Raw genomic sequence first — 24575 nt, forward strand, 5'->3', positions numbered from 1 at the left:
GGGTGGACGCATAACGTGACTGTATTTGCCAAACAGTCTTCAATCCCCAAAAGTGCAAAGAATTGTACATAGGCAAAAATAGGGGGAAGAAAAGGTAAAAGATTAAAATCATATGCAAGATGATAAAATACCATAACATGTAATAATGAGATAAATAATATTAATTATAGAACATGATTTCCTTGCGCATGTTCAACCCAAAAGGAACACAGGTATCTAGATTCTAAATCCAAAAAGCTTCCCTAGTGTGCAATCTTCTCATATGGTTATCACCCCTTTTATGTCTATCAACTTGATCTATACCAAAAACCTTGAATGATGAAATACTTCTGTTATGTTGTAAAATTAAATGTTTGGATGCTTGCGAAATATTAAGGTTTGTACTATTAGTGCTGATAATGTCAGTAATATTTTCAGATGTACAGGTCTTGAGTTTACGCGATGTACATTCCACATACATTTTCTGACATATGAAGCAATCCGTGACATAAATACATCTGAAGTATTATAGTTTATGAAACTTTTTATATCATAGGTACATGAAATATTTTGATTGTGAAAGAATTTTTTATTATTAACCGCATGTGTACATGTTCTGCATCTATCACCTCCTCACCTATAGAACCCTTTGCAGGAGAGCCAAGTCTGAACTTTGTCTTGAGAAGAAAAATAGCAGGCAGAAACTATATTACCTATTGTAGTTGCTTTTTTAGCTACTATTGCACAGTCCGGTTCAAGAATATAAGGTTGGATACTGATATAATATCAGGAGCAATTTGTAGATAACAAATTTTTCATGTGATTGAATTGGGGACTATATTGATTGGACAATAGAGTTTTGTCCTTTCCTTTTGGATTTTTGGGACTTTTGGAATCTCTCTTGATAACTAGGCCCTATCTGTTTTTAGTAAGAATAATGTTAGTGGCCCTGTTTAAAGACCAAGAAGGGTAGCCTCTTTTCTTTAGTCTAGAACAAGCTTCATCAATTTCCCTATCAAGAATGTTTGAATCACTGCAATTTCTTTTGATCCTATTAAGTTCTCCTACTGGGATAGCACGACTTGTGTGTTAGGGTGACTACTTTGGGCATGTAAAATGTTATTGCCTGTGATAGGTTTAACCGCTTCCAGACCGCCAACGGTAGGTATACGTCGGCGCTTTCTGGGCTTTGTGCAGCGCCGATGTTTATCCCAGCTCACAATGCTTTCTGCGACCCCCGACCTCATTGAGACCTGATTGGTTCAGGTCCTGATGATGTCAGAGTCACAGCAGCCAATGAGAGAGCTTGGTGGGAAAGCTTGTTGCATCCCGGTGATCTGACTCATAGTAACGCGACAAGGCAGCGATCTCGTCACACAGTAACGCTGTTTCTCCTCTGATGTCCTGTCAGTGCGAGATCAGAGGAGAAGTGGCATTACTATGAGTCAGATCGTAGGAATCAGAAGAGAAACTGTGACAAGTGCTGCTGGCAACAGCTGTGCCAGGCAGTGATCTTGTCACACAGTAACGCTGCTTCTCCTCTGATCTCCTGTCAGTGCGAGATCAGAGGAGAAGTGGTGTTACTATGAGTCAGATTGCATGGTTCAGAGGAGAAATAGTGTGACAAGTGCTGCTGGCAACAGCTGTGCCAGGCAGCGATCTTGTCACAAAAAAAGTAAAGAAAAAAAAGCAGGTACGCAAGTTAGGGTTAGGGCTAGGGTTAGGGCTAGGGTTAGGGTTAGGACTAGGGTTAGGACTAGGGTTAGGTCTAGGGTTAGGGCTAGGGTTATGGCTAGGGCTGGGATTAGGGTTAGGTGTGTGTTGGGGTTAGAGTTGTGGTTAGGGTTATGGTTGGGATTAGGGTTAGGGGTGTGTTGGGGTTAGGGTTGGAATTAGAATTGGGGGTTTCCACTGTTTAGGCACATCAGGGGCTCTGTAAATGCAACATGATGCCCGCAGACCATTCCATCAAAGTCTGCATTCCAGAACATCACTACTTCCCTTCCGAGCCCCACCGTGTCCAAACAGTAGTTTTCTCCCACATATGGGGTACCGGCGTACTCAGGACAAAATGGAAAACAACTTTTGGGGTCCAATTTCCCCTGTTACCCTTGTGAAAATAAAAAATTGGGGGCTAAAAGATCATTTTTGTGGAAAAAAAATGATTTTTTTATTTTCACAGCTCTACGTTATAAACTTTAGTGAAACACTTGGGGGTTCAAAGTGCTCACCACACATCTAGATAAGTTCCTTGGGGTCTAGCTTCCAAAATGGGGTCACTTGTGGGGGGTTTCTACTGTTTAGGCACATCAGGGGCTCTGCAAGCGCATCATGACGCTCGCAGACCATTTCATCAAAGTCTGCATTCCAGAATGTCACTACTTCCCTTCCGAGCCCCACCGTGTGCCCAAACAGTAGTTTTCTCCAACATATGGGGTACCAGCATACTAAGGACAAATTGGACAACAACTTTTGGGGTACAATTTCTCCTGTTACCCTTGGGAAAATAAAATTTTGGGGGCGAAAAGATCATTTTTGTGGAAAAAATATGATTTTTTTATTTTCATGACTACGTTATAAGCTTCTGTGAAGCACTTGGGGGCTCAAAGTGCTCACCACACATCTAGATAAGTTCCTTAAGGGGTCTAGTTTCCAAAATGGGGTCACTTGTGGGGGGTTTCCACTGTTCAGGCACATCAGGGACTCTCCAAATGCAACATGGCATCCGATCTCAATTCCATCCAATTCTGCATTGAAAAAGTCAAACGGCACTCCTTCCTTTCTGACCTCTGCCATGTGCCCAAACAGTGGTTTAGCCCCACATACGGGATATCGGCATATTCAGGAGAAATTGCGCAAAAAATTTTGTGGTTCATTTTCTCTTTTTACACTTGGGAAAAAAAATAAAATTGGTTCTGAAGTAAAATGTTTGTGAAAAAAGGTTAAATATTTATTTTTTCCTTCCACATTCCATTCATTCATGTGAAGCACCTGAAGGGTTAATAAACTTCTTGAATGTGCTTCTGAGTACATTGAGGGGTGTAATTTTTATAATGGTGTCACTTTTGTGTATTTTCTGTCATATAGACCACCCAAACACACTTCAAATGTGAGGTGGTCCCTAAAAAAAATGGTTTTGTAAATTTTGTAAAAATGATAAATCCTAACAAAAAAAATTATGTTTACAAAATAGTGCAGATGTAAAGTAGACATGTGTGAAATGTTATTTATTAACTATTTTGTGTGATATGACTCTGATTTAAGAGCATAAAAATGAAAAGTTTGAAAATTGCAAAATTTTCTAAATTTTTGTCAGATTTCGATTTCTTTAACAAATAAGCACAAGTCATATCTAAAAATTTTTACCACTATCATGAAGTACAATATCTCACGAGAAAACAATATCATAATCAGCAGGATCCATTGAAGCATTCTAGAGTTATGCCCTCATAAAGTGACACTGGTCAGAATTGAAAACTTTGGCCCGGTCACGAAGGGAAAAACAGGCTCTGGCGCGAAAGGGTTAATATTAGTGATGAGCGAGTATACTCGTTGCTCGTTTTTTCCGAGCATGCTCGGGTGACTTCTGAGTATTTTGGGCATGCTCGGAGACGTAGTTTCTGTCTATGCAGCTGCATGATTTGTGGCTGCTGGACAGGCTGAATACATGTGAGAAATACGTGTTTGTTAGGGAATCTCCACATATATTCAGGCTGCCCAGAAGCCGCAAATCATGCAGCTGAGGCGACGAAAACTAAATCTCTGTGTACGCCAAAATACTCGGAGGACACCCGAGCATGCTTGGGAAAACCCAAGCAAGGAGTATACTCGCTCATCACTACTAATATGGGGGCAGGCTTTGCAGCATTGAGAATCTCTCCCCCACGTGCTCACCCACCTATCCACGCTCTCTTTCCCCATATGCTGACTTATCATAGAATCAAAGAATCGTAGAGTTGGAAGGGACCTCCTGGGCCATCTGGTCCAACCCCCTGCTCAAAGCAGGATTTGCTAAATCATCCCAGTCAGATGTCTGTCCAGCCTCTGTTTGAAGACTTCCATTGAAGGAGAACTCACCACTTCTTGTGGCAGCTTGTTACACTCATTGATCACTCTAACTGTCAAAAAGTTTTTTCTAACATCTAATCTGTGTCTCCTCCCATTCAGTTTCATCCCATTGCTTCTAGTCTTTCCTTGTGCAAATGAGAATAAAGTTGATCCTTCTACAATGTGACAGCCCTTTAGATATTTGTAGACAGCTATTAAGTCTCCTCTCAGTCTTCGCTTTTGCAAACTAAACAATCCCAACTCTGTGCTCTTCTTTGACCTGTCTATACCACAGCTCCTGGGCAGGGGAGGAAGCAAAAGACAATACTGACTGTTGTGAATTCTCTTGCTCAGAGTTCTGAGCTGAAGCTCCCTCTGCTCCCTCTGGCGGTTGCTGAGAGTAGTGGAGCTGGCCAGGTGGATAGAAGTTTCCCACCTGATGACGATAATTGGAAATCTGGGATTACTGGCTGGGAGCATATAATTGAGCTGGCTGCTCCTGGAGGTTGCTGGTGATTTCCTCAGTATGCATTTGGAGCTCTTTTGTCCCCTGCCTGATCTGAATGGGTCAGCTAAGTGATTCTTTTGCTAATCCTTTGCATCTAATCTGGTTGTGTTTTTTTTGCTTTCTGTTTTGCTGCTAGGGTTCAGCGTGCTCCCTGCTGGGGGCAGCACTGGGCCCTGCTTCACATGTTGCAGCTTGTTCAGTCCCCTGTTATGTTAGTATCTTTTTGCTTCGCTGCCAGTTTATACCAGAGTGCTGATCTAGCGGGGGTGAGATCTTGTGATCTCAGGTTTTTTGTATATCAGTAGTGTTGGACTTTTTCAGGGGTTTGTGCGTGATTGCAGACAGTATCTTTTCTGTCCTGTCCTGTCTAGACAGCTTGGGCCCCACCATTTGGGCAGTCTGTTCTCTGCCTGTGTTTGTGTCTCATCTTGTCTCACCGACAATATATGCTTGGGAGCTGTCTATTCCTTTGGGAATCTGCTCCAGGGCAGTTTAGATTTCATCTTTCTGTCTGTAGGTTTAGTTAGTCCTCCGGCTGTGACGAAGCGTCTAAGGCATCGTAGGAATGCTCCACAGCTGCTGCTAGTTGTGGGGATAGGATCAGGGGTCTGCAATCCGCTTAGTTACCAACCTCTCTGGTCTTCTGGTGGCTTAGCCTGTTCCTGCCATCCTCCTCGGTGGCCCATTCATAACAGAATCACCAGCCTAACCGCAGACTCTAGGGTACTCAAAAGAAGGAAAGAATTGTAAAAAAAAAAGTGTCAGAATTTTTTTATATTTTTTTTCCTCTTTTTCTCTGGAGCCGTAGGAGGATTTTTTCTTTAATGGAGACTAAGCAATTATCCCATCGTGTTGAGCAGCTCGCTGCTGAAGTGCGGGGAATTTCTGCCTATCTCGCTCAATCATCTGCTGTAGAACCAAAGATCCCTATTCCTGATGTGTTTTCTGGGGATCGGTCTAAATTTTGAATTTCAAGAATAACTGTAAACTATTTCTTGCCTTGAAGCCTAATTCTTCGGGGAGCTCGGTGCAGTAGGTTAAAATTGTCATCTCCCTGTTGCATGGCGATCCCCAGGATTGGGCTTTTTCTCTGACACCTGGAGATCCTATTCTGGCTAATGTGGATGCATTTTTTTCAGGCCCTGGAGTTGTTGTATGATAAACCTAATACTATTGATCAAGCTGAGAAGACCTTATTGGCATTGAACCAGGGTCAGGATACTGCGGAGTTATACTACAAGAAGTTCCGAAAGTGGGCGGTCGTAACTAAATGGAATGATGATGCCCTAGCTGCTCTCTTTCGGAAAGGTCTAGCAGAAACCAAGAAAGATGTTATGGTGGGATTTCTTGTCCCCTCTGGTCTTAACGACTCCATGTCATTAGCCATTCAAATTGATCGATGTTTACGTGAACGTAAAAGTACACGAGAGGCGGTGCTGCTTTTTGAACAAACTTCTGAACCCATGCAATGTGATAGGGTTTTGTCTAGGACGCAACATCAAGAGTTTAGAAGACGTAATAAGTTATGCTTCTTTTATGGGACGCCGCTCATGTTATTTCTGTCTGTCCTAAATGAGAAAAACGTTTTGCTCTCACATTTATGGTGGGCAGTATACAGCCTAAGTTCCTGTTGGCAGTTACCTTGATCAGCTCCTTGTCTACTTTTTCTGCTAAGGCCTTTGTTGATTCAGGAGCAGCTTTGAATCTGATGGATCTTGACTTTGCCAAGCGTTGTGGTTTCCCCATGGTGCCCCTGAGAACTCCTATTCCCTTGAGGGGGATTGATGCTATCCCTTTGGAGAATAAACCCCAGTTTTGGACCCAGGTGGTAATGCGGATCACGCTTGGCCATCAAGAGAATTATAAATTTTTGGTGTTGCAGAATTTACATGATACTATTGTACTGGGTTTTCCTTGGTTTTAAACCCATAATCCTGTTTTAGACTGGAAATCTCTGTCTGTGGTAAGTTGGGGTTGTCAATGTGTTCTTAGTGACACTCCTGTTTTCTCCACCTCTCCCCAGTCTCAAGACGTTCCTGACTATTTGGCTGATTTTTCTGACATATTTAGTGAGAGTAAGTCCATGTCTTTGCCTTCTCATAGGAGTTATGACTGCGCAATTGAGTTAATGCCCGGTTGTAAATTTTATATCAAGGAATCATTGGAGAAGGGTTATATCAGACCATCCTCTTTGCCTTTGGGTGCTGGTTTTTTCTTTGTGGCCAAAAAAGATGGCTCATTAAGGCCATGTATTGACTATCGTTCCCTTAACAAAATCACTGTTAAATATCAGTACCCGTTACCCCTGATTTCTGATTTATTTTCCAGAGTTAAAAGTGCTTGTTGATTTACCAAACTTGACCTCAGGGGCGTATAATCTTATTCGCATCAAGCACGGGGATGAATGGAAGACGGTGTTTAATACTCCGGAGGGACATTTTGAGTACCTGGTGATGCCTTGTGGGCTCACTAAAGCCCCTTCTGTCATTCAATCTTTTATGAACGATATTTTCCGGGACCTTGTGGATACGTTTTTGATCATTTATCTGGATGATATTTTGATTTTTTCCAGTGATTGGGATTCTCATGTGGAACAAGTCTGGACTGTGTTCCGGATTTTGAGGGAAAATACTCTGTATGTTAAGGGATCGAAATGTCTTTTTGGTGTACAGAGGATTTCGCTTTTGGGACTCATTTTGTCCCCGTCTGCTATTGAAATGGACCCGGCCAAGGTACAGGCCATTTATGATTGGGTTCAGCCCACTTCTCTGAAGGCTCTTCAGAAGTTTTTGGGTTTTGCTAATTTCTACCATAAATTTATAAGTAATTTTTCTGGTGTTGTTAAACCTCTGACGGATTTGACCAAAAAGGGCGCTGATGTGGTAAATTGGTCTCCAGAGGCAGTCTCGGCATTTCAGGAGATTAAGCAGAGATTCACTTCTGCTCCGGTTTTACGGCAACCTGATGTTTCACTCCCATTTCAGGTGGAGATAGATGCTTCTGAGATTGGTGCAGGAGCCGTTTTGTCTCAAAGAGATCCGGTAACCTCTAAGATGAATCCATGTGCCTTCTTTTCTCGAAAATTTTCTCCATCTGAACGTAACTATGACGTGGGGAATCGGGAATTATTGGCCATGAAGTGGGCATTGAAGAGTGGAGACATTGCTTGGAGGGAGCTAGACATCAAGTTGTGGTCCTCACCCATCACAAGAATTTGATTTATCTTGAATCAGCCAAGCGCTTGAATCCTAGACAGGCTAGGTGGGCCTTGTTTTTCACGCATTTTAATTTTGTGGTCTCCTTTCTTCGCGGCACTAAGAATGTTAAGGGGGACGCCCTTTCTAGGAGTTTCTTTGTGGATTCTATTGACGTGACCAAGCCTACGACTATTCTAAATGAGGGTTTAGTTCTTTCTGCCATCACTCCTGATTTGAGACGTGCCCTGGTGGAATTTCAGGAGGATAAACCTAAACGATTCCCTATGGGAAAATTGTATGTCCCTGACCAGTGGAGGAAAAGAGTAATGTCTGAAATGTATTGCTCCGTGTTGGCTGGTCATCCAGGTATCTTTGGTACCAGAGATTTGGTGAGTCGGTCTTTTTGGTAGCCTGCCTTATCTCCTGATGTCAGTAATTTTGTGCAGTCCTGTGGGACTTGTTCTCGGTCTAAAGCCCCTGTTACACACTGCGATATCGCTAGCAATATCGCTGTAAAGTCACCGATTTTGTGACGCTGCAGTGATATTGCTAGCGATATCGCTGCATGTGATACTTACCTCCGACCGGCTCCCCCGCTGGTTATCGCTGATCGCGCGAGAAGCTCCTGGATCATTCCTCATCGTCAGCTTCCTGCTGTGACGACGAGCAACGCGTGGACGCGGGCAGGAGGACGCAAGATCGCCGCGTCTGACAGGTAAGTAACGACCCCCGTCCCCAGCGATGTCGCTGGTGAGATCTGCCTGTGTGGCAGCTCACTAGCGACCACCTAGCGATGCACCAGCGATCCTGACCACGTCATATCGCTGGTCAGGATCGCTGGTGAGTCGCTAGGTGTAACGGTACCCTAAGCCCTGTTCTCGTGATAGTAGTTTGTTGATGTCTCTGCCGGTGCCCAGGAGGCCATGGACCCATATCTCAATGGATTTTATCTCTGATCTCCCTGTCTCTCAGAGAATGACTGTTATTTGGGTGATCTGTGATAGATTTTCTAAGATGGTCCATCTTGTACCACTCCCCCAAAGTTGCCATCATCTTCTGAGTTGGTGCCCTTGTTTTTACAACAAGTGGTTCATTTGCACGGGATTTCTGAGAACATTGTGTCGGACAGAGGGGTCCAGTTTGTTTCCAAATTTTGGAGGGTTTTTTTTTCCAAACTGGGAATTCAGTTGTCTTTCTCCTCTGCATTTCATCGTCAGACCAATGAGCAGACTGAGAGAACAAACCAGACGTAGGAGTCCTATTTGAGATGTTTCATATCTGCTGATCAGGGTGATTGGGTCTCATTTTTGCCCTTGGCCAAATTCTTGCTAAACAATATGTCTAGCTCTGCCACTTTGACGCCTTTCTTTTGTAACTCTGTGTTTCATCCTCGATTATCTTCGGGGCAGGTAGAAGCTTCTGCCTGCCCAGGTGTGGATTCAGTGGTAGAGAGAATGCAGCAGATTTGGGACCAAGCAGTGGATAAGTTGTCCCACTCTCAGGAAAAATATATGAACCTTGAGGGCACTACAAATAAACAACAGGGAGCTGCAGTCCACACACTTGAAAAGGGAATACAATGTGAGAAAAAAGAAGTGTGTATTATGGACGCAAAAACCCAAAATAAATACAAATTATATATTAATAATCAATGTTTATTGAAAACATGAAAAGGACACACAAGTGACAAAAACTAATTAAAAACAATTAAAAAAGGCCAAAAGACAAGAATTTGGCCTGAAATGACACTCCAGAATTACAGGCGCCGTTTGTGACAATGACTCACCTCCATTTCCCCTGAGGAAGCCACGCCAGAGGTGGCGATACGTGTGGGGTAACATCCCCCCCTCCTATTTTTATTACATCTTGTGGGCATTTGATTTATCATGATATTTCTATCTCACCCTTATGCGTGTGCAGCCTTTAGGTATTCAGAGGTTTGGTTTGTCTCTTATTGTAGAGACCTGAACATTTGTTTGTTGAGGCTATAGTTTTCTATTGCGTGGTATATCCACACCTATAGCAACTGTATTCATTTTTTTGACAACTGTCATTCTTTCAGATAGTTGATTCATCATCATCCATATGGGTTCACAACCTTTTGGTATTTAAAGTATTGGTATACATATATTTTCTAATACTGTTGCTTCTCAAGTTATAGGGTCTCATCATGTGGTGCATTTATACATTTTGGGCAACTGCAACCATGCTCTAAGGTTACTTATGATTATTGTGTCTTGTTATATCATACCTATTGTGTTCTTTGCACCGCATGTTTTTTGATAGACTGTGAGTTGTTTATTATGCATTGAGGTTCATTTATTTATTTTTTTGGTCTGTGCACACTTGTGTACTTTATACCATTCCATAAGGCTCTGCCCACTTTTATTGGAGGGGGGTATGTATCAGGTTTTCATTTAAAGACCTGTTATTCTGGAGTGTCATTTCAGGCCAAATTCTTGTCTTTTGGCCTTTTTTAATTGTTTTTAATTAGTTTTTGTCACTTGTGTGTCCTTTTCATGTTTTCAATAAACATTGATTATTAATATATAATTTGTATTTATTTTGGGTTTTTTCATCCATAATACACACTTCTTTTTTCTCACATTGTACTCTCAGGAAAAGGCACAATGGTTTTCCAACCGGCATAGGACCATTGGTCCCCGGTTTAAAGTGGGTGATATGGTTTGGTTGTCCTCAAAAAATATTCCCATGAAGGTTGCATCTCCAAAATTCAAGCCAAAGTTTATTGGACCTTATAAGATTTTGGAAATCCTTAACCCCATTTCTTTTTGTTTGGCTCTTCCAGTTACGCTTAAGATTCATAACTAGAGTTGAGCGAAACAAGTCAGTCAGATTCAAAAATCGCCAACTTTCGCCAAAGTCGGGTTTCGCCGATCGAAACCCGACCCTAGCGTGAGGTTGTCCATGAGGTCGCCGATCAGCGTGCCAAAGTCGCGTTTCAAATGATGCTTTCAGAGCCTTTTCTCACCCAGTGATGGAGGACGCACACTGTGGGCATGACATGCGCAGCGGCCAGCACCATCTTAGATTGGCTGGCTTTGTGTGGTGTCACAGTGGATATAAAAGGCTGTGAACGCTGACCGCCATCTTACTTCTGCCAATCTTACAATAGGGAGAGGTGCTGCTGCTGATTCTGAACAGGGAGAGCATTAGGCAGGGAAGAAGAAAAAAAACTGCTTCTGCTGATAGCGCTTTTCACTGTACAGTTAGTGTGCAGTGAAAGGGGAGGATTTTTGTTGTGTGCAGCAGCGCTGGTGGTGATTAGGCTGCCTTTTAAGGCCACCTGCTAGTTGCATTGCTGTGTGCACACTGCTGTTCAAACTGCTTTTTTCAAAGCACTCCAAATTTTATTATTTTGTCCGAGTGAGTTACTGAGCATTCATTTTTTCACAAACCGTCTAACGGTATACGCTCCTCACACACTACAGTGTACCGGCTGGTATCACGGACAAATAGAAGCTATCTGGGTGTGACTCTGGAAGAAAAAGCCTTAGAGTTGTGTCAGTTTTTCAAACAGTTTCGTATATCTGCTGCTTGATTACAGTCAAAACTAGACAGACAGCGTGTGTCAGTCCGTATACAAATACACGGAGCTTGACAATTTTCCATACAGACACCATCTAGCGGGGTACGCTCCTCATAAATTACCATGTACCGGCTGGTATCACGGACAAATAGAAGCTATCTGGGTGTGACTCTAAAAGAAAAAGCCGAGGAGTTTGTCCGTTTTTCCAGACCTACACCTTAGAGTCGTGTCCGTTTTTCAAACAGTTTCGTATATCTGTTGTTTGATCATGGTCAAAATTAGACAGAGACAGCATGTGTCAGTCCGTATACAAATACACGGAGCTTGACAATTTTACATACACACACCATACAGCGGTTTACGCTCCTCACGCACTACCGTGTACCGCCTTCTATCATGGACAAATAGAAGCTACCTGTGTGTGACACTGGAAAAAGAAAACGAGGAGTTTTTCCATTTTTCCAGACCTACACCTTAGAGTCGTGTCCATTTTTCAAACAGTTTCGTAGTATATCTGCTGTTTGATGACAGTCAAAACTATGCAGAGACAGTGTGTGTCAGTCCGTATACAAATACACGGAGCTTGACAATTTTACTTACACACACCATACAGCAGTGTACGCTCCTCACACACTACCGTGTACCGCCTTCTAGCACAGACAAATAGAAACTACCTGTGTGTGACTCTGGAAAAAAAACGAGGAGTTTTTCTGTTTTTTCAGACCTACACTTTAGAGTTGTGTCCGTTTTTCAAACAGTTTTGTATATCTGCTGTTTGATACAGTCAAAACTAGACAGAGACAGCGTGTGTCAGTCCATGTACAAATACACGGAGCTTGACAATTTTCTTATACACATCGTATAGAGCTGTCCAATTCTCCAACAGTATTGTATATCTGCCGTTCGCATTAGTCACTTTTATACCTAGTCAGCGCGTGTGTGTGACACTCCGTAAATACATATACGGAGATTGTTAGTTGCACAAAAATCGTATACAACTGTACACTTCAGATACAGTTCTTTATATCTGCTTGTTGGATTACGGTCCAATACATACTGTGAGAGCGTCTGTGACTAACATAATATATACGTTGATTTAATTTGGTTAATACACCTTACACAGCTGGACGCTCCTCATACAGTACCATCTCTCTGCTGGTATTTTTGGTACATTTTCCCAAACATGAAGAAGTATGGTGGAAGAGGCTGCAGACGTGGGCAGGGGGCGCAGCTGGTACTGATGGTGGTGGTGCATCAGCTGGTTCTGGCAAAATCACAATAGCAGCTAAGGCAGGAGGTGTTGAGCCTGCGTCATCCTCTTGCCTAAGAAGGCCTGTAAGGTTGCCTTTTCTTGGAGTAGGAAAACCGCTTTTAAAGCGAGGCATCAGGAACAGGTTTTGGCGTACATTGCCAAAACAGCCACTAGCTCTATTGCCTCCTCTTCTGAACGGTCGAAACCTGCAAGCCCGGAGTCGTCAGTGCAGGGTTCTGGTCATAAAAAACCCCTTTCCTTGTGTCCTTCACCCCCGCCAAAAGTTAAGGATGCGGCAGCCCACACTTCAGATTACTCTATGGAGCTCTTTTCACATACCATGCCTGGGTTATCCAGTCAAATCCTGAATTCCCCAGTCCACGATGAATCTTACATGGAGTGCACTGATGCACAGCCACTGCTAGATGATTATGCTGGTACATTGACCCACAGCACTACATTGCCCTCGCAGTCTACTGAGCCAGAATCTGACCCTGATGAAACCCAGGTGCACCTTCCCACATACTATACCACCTTACACGGTGACACAGAGGAAGGTAAAGAGGAATGTGCAGATGACTTTGAAGAGGAGTTGATAGATGACCCAGTTCTGGACCCGGATTGGCATCCATTGGGGGAGGAGGGTGGAGCTGGCAATAGTTTAGATAAGGAGAAGGATCCGCAGCAGGCATTGACATCGCAGCAGCGGTTATCAAGCAGGCCCGTAGCTGTCCTAAAACGTGGAACAAAAACTAAAAGAGCTACATTACAGCTTTACCAGATGGTCAACTTAGCACAGCGTGCAAGGCCAAAAAATGTTTACCATAGTAGGAAGAGTGCAGTGTGGCACTTCTTTGTCCAAAATCCTACTGATGAGGCAAAGGTTACCTGTAAGAAGTGCGGAAGGACCTTTAGCCGAGGTAAACAACTCAGAAATTTGAATACCAGTTGCATGCGTAGACATTTAATCAACATGCACGGACTTCAAAACCTCAGGTAGCACATGTGCACCTGCTCCGACTGAAGATAGCCAAAAACGCTCCATCGCTACCCCCACTGTAAGACCACCGCCACCGTTAAGCACACCACCAGCACTAAATGTGGAGGTGTCATCACAAGGCCAAAGCACTCAGTGAATCACAATGGTTTTGCAACACAACACTGAATCTAGGCCATCACCACCAATACCATCACCAACCCCCTCTGACTCCATCCGGTCCACCGCTACTTCCCCCATATGCAGCTCTCCAGTCCAGCTCACCCTACTAGACACTCTGAGTAGGACAAGAAAGTACTCATCCTCTCATCCACTTACACTGTGATTGAACGCCTACATTGCCAAACTAATCTCATTAGAGATGATGACCTACCGTTTAGTTGAAAGCGAAGCTTTCCACGACCTCATGGCCTACGCTGTCCCACGATATGACCTACCCAGTTGGCACTTCTTTTATCGAAAAGCCATCCCTGCCCTCCACTGGCATGTGAAAGACCGCATTGTCCATGCACTAAAACAGTCAGCGAGTGGAAAGGTGCACCTCACAATGGATGCATGGACCAGTAGGCATGGCCAGGGCCGTTATGTGTCCATCACTGTGCACTGGGTTAATGTGGTGGATGCAGGCTCCACTGGGGACAGCACTGGAGGAACAGTGCTGCCTAGCAAACGGTATAGGAAACAGTTGGCTGTAGGCTTTCGCTCCTCCTCCTCCTCGTCTATCAGCAATAGCTCATCCACATAGCGCAGTCGCACGAGCACTACATCCGCAGCTGACAGTGTTGTACACGAGGAGTCCCACTATCAAACAGCTAGTGGTAAGCGTCAGTAGGCTGTTAAAGATGATGTCTTTGGGCGACAACAGACACACCACGGAGGTACTGGCCGACTACTTGCAGCGACAAACAGAGTCATGGCTGGGCAGTCTACATCTTGAGGCATAATAAAGAAAACTTGACACTCAACTTCTAGAATATTTTTTTTGATTTTTTAATGCATCCATAAAATAATAGACGTTTTGGCCTCACTGGCCTTTACCAGTAACAGACTGCAGTATAGTAGTTAATCGCATTCAGTGCGATAATAGAAGTGACACCATAGTCACTTTAAATGTGCCTGGTCATGCACTAGGCGCTGGGCATGGACCCTAGGTGCTGGGCATGCAGACATCACAGCTGATCAACAGTGGATTCTGGGTCGCTGATGTCTGCATGGCACCCCCACCCACCCAGGTACTATTTGATTCAGGCTCCATGCCCAGCGCCTAGTGCATGACCAGGCACATTTAAAGTGACTATGGTGTCACTTCTATTATTGCACTGAATGTGATTAACTACTATACTGCAGTCTGTTACTGATGAAGGCCAGTGAGGCCAAAACGTCTATTTTCTGGCTGCATTAAAAAATCCAAAAAAATATTCTAGAAGTTGAGTGCCAAGTTTTCTTTATTATTCATGTATGGTGTGGGGCCCTACTTGAGCACCTTCTGAAGTTGTGCATACGCTGTTTTTCCTCTACATCTTGAGGCAGGCAAGGTAGTCAGTGATAACGGCCATAATTTTGTGGCAGCCATAGCCCGTGCAAAACTCATACACATATCTTGCCTGACTCACACTTTGAACCTGGTGGTGCAGTGCTTCCTTAATAATTATCCGGAGTTAACATCCCTGCTCCATAAGGTGCGAAGACTGTACTCGCACATCCGTCACTCGGCCGTACACTCCAGTCATATGCAGAAGCTGCAGCGATTGCGCCACCTCCCCAAGCACCGCCTAATCATAGATGTTGCAACAAGGTGGAACTCCACCCTGCACATGGTTGAGAGGCTGTGCGAACAGAGGCAGGCTGTAATGCATTTGTGGGAGGATACACGGGCAGGCAGTTTGAGGGAAGACATGGAATTGTCGGGTGTGCAGTGGTCAAAGTTGAAAGACCTCTGTAAAGTCCTTCAGTGTTTTGAGGAATGCACACGGCTGGTAAGCGCAGACGACGCCATCGTAAGCATAAGCATCCCACTTATGCGTCTGCTCATGCAAAGTTTTATGCACATAAAGGATCAGGCGTCTGCAGCGGAGGCGGAGGGAAGCCTTGATGACAGTCAGCCATTGTCTGGTCAGGGAACTGTCCTGGACGAGGTGGAGGAAGAAGAGGAGGAGGATGAGGATGAGGGGGATGATTATTTTGGGCAGGAGGATGTTTCTCAGGGGGCAAGAGAAAATGTTGGTGTTCCAAGGTCAGGGACAGTGTTTGTGCATGACTGTAGGGATGTGGATTTGCCAGAAACTGCACCCACCACGGGCAGTGCATCATTGACACCAGGGAACATTGGCCCACATGTGCGATTATGCCTTGCGGATCCTAAAAAGGGACCCCTGCATTGCCAAAATGATGAGGGATGATGACTACTGGCTGGCCAGCATCCTCGATCCACGCTACAAAGGCAAATTACACAACATCATGCCACAGGAGAACCTAGAGATAATATTGGCAAACAAACAAGCAACTCTGGTAAACCGTTTGTTTGAGGCTTTCCCAGCACACAGCAGTAGTGCTGGTTCTCCCACAAGCTGTAGTGGGCACAATGAAAGAGGTGTTCATGGTGCACACAGCAGAAGTGGCGTTGGAGACAGGGGTTTAATGACATTGTTGTGGAATGATTTCCCAAGTACCGCTCACACAACTGCTAATACTGCATCAATTAAAAGTGACAGGAGGCAGCAGTTGTCAACTATGGTTACAAACTACTTTTCCTCCCATATCTGTAACGTCCGTCTGCAAGTCTGGGCTGCAGTAAGACAGCACCCCGAGCAACCCCGATACCCTTTACCCCTATACAGGGATCTGGATTTACAGCAGAGCCCAGGAGGTAGCTGTCTGAATATGAGCAGTGGCCAGAGCAGGACGGTCGCCAGAGAGGGGTTAAAAACGGGACAAAAAGCGTAGTCGGGAATTCGAGTCTAAACCAGGCGGACAGCAGAAGTACAAAAACGGCAGGCAGTAGCAGAGTCAAATTCAGGCCAAGGTCAGAGTCATAAACCAGGAGGACAGCAGAGGTACAGAATCGTTAGGCAGGAGCAGAGTCAGAATATCCAGGCCAAGGTCACAAACCAGGAGAATAGCAGAAGTACAGAATCGTCAGGCAATAGAGGGGACAGAAATCCAGGCTGAGGTCAGAGTCAAACAATAGTCAATCACACAGCAGCACATAGGGGAACCAAGAATATATCCGGCGGCCTGCCTGACCAGACCCAAAGTATTTGAGGAATCAGGTCATCCCTCACAGGCTCCCAGACTGCTGATGTCATCCAGACCACCCCCAGGACCAGGTCGGATGGTAATGCACCAGCCCCTTCATGACTGACCGAGGAGCGGAGCCTGCGTCCAGCGGATGCCTGAGCAAGAGCCTCATCTCTATTGCCGCCATTACTCAGGGGTGAAGCACAGCGCCTCCCAGTGACCGAGGCAGGAACAGCAGGCCGTGAGTCAGCCGGTGATGGGACAGTCCGGCGCCTCCTAGTGGCCGAGGCCGGGATAGCAGACCCCGAGTCAGACCATGATGTGACAGTACCCCCCCTCTAGGAGGGGCCTCCGGACCCTCAAAACCTGGTTTATCAGGGTGAAGGAGATGAAATCTCCTAATTAGTGCTTTGGCATGGATGTCCCTCGCAGGGATCCAGGACCTCTCCTCCGGGCCGTAGCCCTTCCAGTGTACAAGATACTGTATGGACCCTCTTACAAGGTGGGAGTCAAGGACACCCTGGACTTCATACTCCAAGGACCCTCCGACCGAAACAGGAGGAGGAGGGGACTGGACAGGGTGAATTGGGGAGTGATACAGCTTGAGGAGAGACTTGTGGAAGACGTTGGGCAATTTGAAAGACTGAGGGAGTTTTTAAAATGGAAGGCCACAGGGTTAATCACCTCTATAATCTTGTATGGACCAATAAATCTGGGGTCCAGCTTGGCAGATGGTACTTTAAGCTTGATGTTTTTGGTGGAGAGCCAAACCTTGTCTCCAACTCCCAGGTGCGGTCCTTTGGATCGCCGTCTGTTCGCTGCCGAGGCCTGTCTAACCTGGGCCCCTTTCAAGTTCGAGTTTACCTCAGACCAAATTGTTTTTAAACGGTGTATATTTTTCTCTACCCCAGGGAGTTCTGACATTCTGGCTGAGAATGAACCAAAGTGCGGATGCAGCTCGTGGTTGCAGAAAAAGGGGGTAGACTTAATGGAGTCCTGATACTGATTATTTAGGGCAATCTCGGCTAGTGGCAGATGTTCCACCCAATCGGACTGGTGTTCTGAGACGTAGCAGCGAAGGTATTGCTCCAGAGCCTGGTTGATACGCTCGGTTTGACCATTGGTTTCGGGGTGGTAAGCCGAGGAAAAAGACAGCTCAATACCAATGCGTTTACAGAACGCCCTCCAGAACTTTGACACGAATTGGGTACCCTTGTCGGACACAACATTGACCGGGGCACGGTGTAAACGTACCACATGTACAATAAACAGTTTACTCAGCGTTTCGGAGTTAGGTAGCCCCGACAGGGGGACAAAATGACATTGTTTGCTGAACCTGTCCACTACCACCCAGATTCATGTTTTCCATCTGAGGACGGCAGGTCCGTAATGAAGTCCATGGAGATGTGGGTCCATGGAGTCTCGGGGGTGGGCAAGGACTGGAGCCAGCCGGCAGGGCGATTATGGGAGGACTTGGCGTGGGCACAGACTTCACATGCTAAAACATATTCTTTGCAGTCCTTAACCACCGTCGGCCACCAAAAATTCCTAGTTATTAATTCTGGCGGTATTATTGAGACCAGGATGACCTGCCAAGACAGAGTCATGTGATTCTCTAAGAACTTGTAGGCGAAACGCAGGTGGAATGAACAATTTGTTGGGGGGCGTAGTGTCAGGGGCTTGTTCTGGGGATTTACGGATCTCCTCCAGATGGTCCAAAGACACTGCGGACACAACGATCCCAGTGGCCAATATTGGAACTGGTTCACAGTCCTCAGCTTGTGAGGGGCAAAAACTGCGAGAGAGGGCATCGGCCCTCACATTTTTTGTACCAGGGCGGAAGGTGATTATAAAATTAAACCTAGAGAAAAACAATATCCACCTTGCTTGTCTAGGATTTAACCTTTTAGCTGACTCCTGGTATGTCAGGTTCTTATGATCAGTAATTACCGTGATCTTGTGTTTGGCGCCCTCGAGGAAGTGACGCCATTCCTCGAAGGCCCATTTGATTGCCAATAGTTCCCGATTACCTATATCATAGTTTTTCTTTGTGGAAGAGAATTTGTGGGAAAAAAAAAAACACATGGGCGAAGCTGAGTGAGGGATGTAGTGCCTTGTGATAGCACTGCTCCCACTCCGACCTCAGAGGCATCCACCTCCACAATAAACGGACGGTCCAGATCCGGCTGAACCAAAACCGAGTTGGCCACAAAGCACTCCTTTAACGTAGAAAATGCCTGAATTGCCTCAGGATTCCAATTGGCCACGTCCGCCCCTTTCCGGGTCAGATCCGTGAGTGGCTTGGCAATCTCTGAGAAACCTCTGATAAACTTGCGGTAATAGTTAGCAAACCCCAAAAATCGCTGCAGCGCTTTCAGCGATTTGGGTTGCACCCAAGCCTTAATCGGTTGGATCTTGGCAGGATCCATGCGGAAGCCTTTGCCTGAAACCATGTATCCTAAAAACTGTACCTCCTCAGCAAAAAAGACACATTTCTCCAGTTTAGCAAACAAGGAGTGTTCACGTAGTCTCTGTAGCACAGAACAGACGTGTTGAGAGTGTGTCACAGGGTCAGCAGAGTAAATCAGAATGTCATCTAAATACACCACGACATACACCCCACAAATGTCTCTGAAAATATCATTAACAAAGTGCTGGAATACGGCAGGTGCGTTACTGAGTCCGAACGGCATTACCAGATACTCAAAATGGCCAAGGGGTGTATTAAAGGCCGCTTTCCACTCATCTCCCTTTCTTATGCGGACCAGATTATAAGCACCCCGGAGGTCAAGTTTAGTAAACCAACGGGCTCCTGTTAGCTGATTAAAAAGATCAGGGATGAGTGGAAGCGGATCCTTTTTTTTATAGTGATTGCATTCAACTCCCGATAATCAATACTGGGTCTGAGACCACCATCTTTCTTTTCCACAAAGAAGAACCTGGCCCCAACTGGAGAAATGGACGGTCTAATAAACCCTTTTCTTAAGCTGTCTGCAATATAGTCATTCATGGCATGACGCTCTGGGCCAGAGAGATGAAATATTCTTCCCTTGGGGAGCCGGGCACCCGGAATCAGGTCTATGGGGCAATCATACTCTCTGTGAGGGGGTAGCTTTTCAGATTCTACAATAGAAAAGACATCCTCAAAATCTCTGAAAGCAAACGGTATGTGGGGGGTTTTAACCTTAACTTGGTTTACTGCTAGGGATATGCAATTTTCCTGACACTGTGGGCTCCAGCGTACAATGTCACCCAAATGCCAGTCGATGACAGGATTGTGCTGGCGTAACCACGGCATTCCCAGAATAACTGCAGAGGATAAATTGTCCATCTCAAAAAATGACACAAGCTCAGTATGTAATGCTCCCACAGACATAGGAACTTTGGTAGTAACAAATTTAACCCCCTCCTGAATAATAGATGTGCCATTAATAGCCGTGGTTTTAATAGGGGCGTTAAGTTTTAATACAGGTACACCCAGATTCCTAGCAGTCAAAGAATCCATAAAATTTCCTTCAGACCCACTATCCACATACGCGTTTAAACACAGCGTTTTCTGACCACATGAAACTGAGATAGATAATAAAACTTTAGCCGCATCTGCGGGCAATACCTGAACCTCTGGACAACCATAGCCAGAGTAGTTGCCCAGAGGCCGACGTCCCAGGAACATGGAACTCTGACGTGCAGCTCTCTCCCTGAGGACTCCAGACTGCAGCATGCTGGTGCAGGAAAATGAGAGTGATCTTCCAGGCTGTGCAATGCAACAGGTGTTCAGGCCAAAAATCAGCTCAGTCAGAAGAAGGAAAAAAAATTCAGGAAGACTGCTTTTGTATATGTTGGATATATACACAAAAAGCAGTTAATAGTTGTGGCCGGATATAATGTAACGTCCATCTGCAAGTCTGGGCTGCAGTAAGACAGCACCCCAAGCAACCCCGATATCCTTTACCCCTATACAGGGATCTGGATTTACAGCAGAGCCCAGGAGGTAGCTGTCTGAATATGAGCAGCGGCCAGAGCAGGACGGTCGCCAGAGAGGGGTTAAAAACGGGACCAAAAGCGTAGTCGGGAATCCGAGTCTAAACCAGGCGGACAGCAGAAGTACAAAAACGGCAGGCAATAGCAGAGTCAAATTCAGGCCAAGGTCAGAGTCATAAACCAGGAGGACAGCAGAGGTACAGAATCGTTAGGCAGGAGCAGAGTCAGAATATCCAGGCCAAGGTCACAAACCAGGAGAATAGCAGAAGTACAGAATCGTCAGGCAATAGAGGGGTCACAAATCCAGACTGAGGTCAGAGTCAAACAATAGTCAATCACACAGTAGCACATAGGGGAACCAAGAATATATCCGGCGGCCTGCAAGACCAGACCCAAAGTATTTGAAGAATCAGGTCATCCCTCACAGGCTCCCGGACTGCTGATGTCATCCGGACCGCCCCCAGGACCAGGTCGGATGGTGATGCACCAGCCCCTTCATGACTGACCGAGGAGCGGAGCCTGCGTCCAGCGGATGCCTGAGCAAGTGCCTCATCTCTATTGCCGCCATTACTCGGGGTGAAGCACAGCACCTCCCAGTGACCGAGGCAGGAACAGCAGGCCGTGAGTCAGCCAGTGATGGGACAGTCCGGCGCCTCCTAGTGGCCGAGGCTGGGATAGCAGACCCTGAGTCAGACCGTGATGTGACAATATCGATGTTCTCCCTCACAGGTCAATCCACTTTGACTATTGGGCCTTTATACTGGACGCCTGGCCTGAATTGGCACAATATGCCTTACAGGAGCTCGCTTGCCCTCCTGCTAGTGTCTTCAGTGCTGCTGGATCAATCCTGACAGAAAAGAGGACCCATCTGTCAACCCAAAATGTTGATGATCTAACCTTCATTAAAATGAACCATGCATGGGTTTCAAAGGATTTTGTTCCACCTTCCCCTGATGATACATAGAAAAGTGCCTCGTTTTTTTCCTCCTCCTCCTCGGACTTGCCCAATTATGCCCTTTGCAGCAGCTGAATGTCCAGCCAACCTATCTACATATGCCAATTTTTAAACCTCCCTAACGGGGCTGCCCACCCCTCCCCCAACAGCTGGGGTCAAGACCTGGCGCACCCAGGCAAGTGACGTTGCTCTGAACAGGTGGATAGGCCCACTGATGGCCGACGGCAATGGCACAGGGCCCCTCATAGTACAATACAGTGTCTCAGATGGTGGGAGGGCCCACTCGCTGTCAGACACACCAGCGTACTATGAGGGGCCCTGTGTCCATACCATGGACCACAATTGTGCCCCCCTGCTTGGTTTTGGCCACAGCACTTGCAAGTTGCAATACTTACCTATCCCTGCTCCACCGCTGTGTAGTCTGGGCAGTTAAACCCTTCACAGTGACGGCCACTAGAAATTTGGTGTATTGATCAATGATGGTTAAGATGTAGCTATGGCCTGTCCTGCTGGCCTCTACCTTCAGATGATCAATGGCTACCACTTGAAATGGACGGCAACTTACAAGCAGATGCAGTGGTGGTTTATGATCACCTTTCATAGTTGTGATAGTCACAGACATGTGACATTCCTGCCACCATTTTTCAATGTCTCCTCTCATGCCAATCCAATAGAATCGCCTACGGCCTGTGGCTTCTGTCTTTTGCACTCCAAAATGACCAGACGCATCGTGATAGGCAGTGAGGACTAGAGTTGAGCGAAACGGGTCTAAAAATTTCAAAAGTCGCCGACTTTTGGCAAAGTCGGGTTTCATTTCATGAAACCCGACCCTAGGATGAGGTCGGCCACGAGGTCGGCGACTTACGCGCCAAAGTCGCGTTTCAAAAGTTTGTTTTGCTCTCTTTTTCAGCCAATCAGGATCCACGGACACTGTGGGCAACGTGATGACATAGGCACGGGTCACCACCATCTTTCAGAAGGGCATGCAAGTGATTGGCTTGCTTTGGTGGGCGTCACAGGGCGTATAAAAGGGCGTGCATGCCGACCGCCATCTTACTTCTGCCGATCTTAGCATAGGGAGAGGTTGCTGCTGATTCTGTAGGGAGAGTGTTAGGCAGGGAAGAAGAAAAAAAAACTGCTTCTGCTGCTAGCGATTGTGCCTGTACAACACGCCAGTCACTGTGTGTGCAGTGCAAGGGGAGGCTATATTGTGGTGTATCAGTGGTATTGGTTGTTGGGCTGCCTTCTAAGGCTTCCTGACAGCTGCATTGCTGTTTACCCACTGCTCTGCAAACTTCTTTTTTAAAAGCAATCCCAATTTTTTTTTTTTGTCCTGCTGAGGTACTGAGCTGCAAACTGCTTTTTTAAAAGCAATCCCAATTTTTTTTTTTGTCCTGCTGAGGTACTGAGCGTGCATTTTTTCACACCATACAGCGGTGTACGCTCCTCACACAGTACGGTGTAACGGCTGTTATCACAGCCACAGTGAAGCTATCTGTGTCACTCTGTGAGAATAAGTCGAGGACATGTTCCGTTCTTACAGACCTGCACTCTAGGGAGATTCCTACTCTGCCCAATTCTACATACACCTTGTAGTTTGTGATACACTAGCCAATTTCTGCCTGTGACATAGCGCTGTGATATTCAGTGGGCCTCACACAATCCAAAAGTGTCCACAAGTGTCTGCAGAAATTCAAAATCTCCCTTATCCTCTAGTCACTTTGGTCACAGCTGTGCCATCGAGCCTGTGACATAGCGCTCAGATATTCAGTGGGCCTCACACAATCCAAAAGTGTCCAGTGTCCACAAGTGTCTGCAGAAATTCAAAATCTCACTTATCCTCTAGTCACTTTGGTCACAGCTGTGCCATCAAGCCTGTGACATAGCGCTCAGATATTCAGTGGGCCTCACACAATCCAAAAGTGTCCAGTGTCCACAAGTGTCTGCAGAAATTCAAAATCTCACTTATCCTCTAGTCACTTTAGTCACAGCTGTGCCATCGAGCCTGTGACATAGCGCTCAGATATTCAGTGGGCCTCACACAATCCAAAAGTGTCCAGTGTCCACAAGTGTCTGCAGAAATTCAAAATCTCACTTATCCTCTAGTCACTTTGGTCACAGCTGTGCCATCGAGCCTGTGACATAGCGCTCAGATATTCAGTGGGCCTCACACAATCCAAAAGTGTCCAGTGTCCACTAGTGTGAGCAGAAATTCAAAATCTCCCCTGTCCTATAGACACCTTGTACCTTGTTTTACATTACTATATAGTTTGTTGGATTTTGTCTACATTTCTACCAAAAATGAGGAAGGCTGGTGGAAGAGGCCGTGGAATTGGGCGGAGGTTGGCAGCTGGTAATGATGGTGTTGGTGGTGGATCTGATGGTAGTGGCAAGAGCAAAATAGGACCGAATGCAGGAGGTGTTGAGCCTGCGTCATCGTTTGGCTCCATAAGGCTTCGAAGGCTTAGTTTTCTAGGAGTTGGCAAACCGCTTTTAAAGCCATAGCATCAGGAAAAAGTTTTGTCTTACATTGCTGACTCAGCCTCCAGCTCTATTGCCTCCTCTTCTTCAGTTGTAAAAAGTAAAAGCACTGAGTCGTCATTGGAGGCTCATGTTCATGAACCACACCTTTCCTTGTGTCCTTCACCCCAACCAAGATTGAAGGATGATGCAGGCCATACTACTGATTACTCCATGGAGCTGTTTTCACATACCATGCCTGGATTATCAAGTGAAATGGTGAATTACCCAGGCCAAGATGAATCTGACATGGAGTGCACTGATGCACAGCCGCTGATGGATGATTCTGCTGGTACATTCACTCAGAGCACTACATTGTCCTCGCAGTGTACAGAGCCAGATTCTGACCCTG

The 24575-nt window shown here is 45.7% G+C and overlaps 1 protein-coding gene and 1 long non-coding RNA gene across 2 annotated transcripts in view; one reads left to right on the top strand and one right to left on the bottom strand.

The window, feature by feature from the left end:
- Positions 1–24575, bottom strand: part of IMMP2L (inner mitochondrial membrane peptidase subunit 2) — a 1728396-nt gene that overhangs the window by 350174 nt on the left and 1353647 nt on the right. The gene's annotated exons all lie outside the window — the stretch shown is intronic.
- LOC141087646 (uncharacterized) overlaps positions 1–24575 on the top strand; it is a 136483-nt gene that overhangs the window by 46969 nt on the left and 64939 nt on the right. The gene's annotated exons all lie outside the window — the stretch shown is intronic.

This window comes from Dendrobates tinctorius, unplaced genomic scaffold, assembly GCF_039654945.1.
Source record: "Dendrobates tinctorius isolate UK_male_01 unplaced genomic scaffold, ASM3965494v1 ptg000035l, whole genome shotgun sequence".
NCBI classification, from domain to species: domain Eukaryota; kingdom Metazoa; phylum Chordata; class Amphibia; order Anura; family Dendrobatidae; genus Dendrobates; species Dendrobates tinctorius.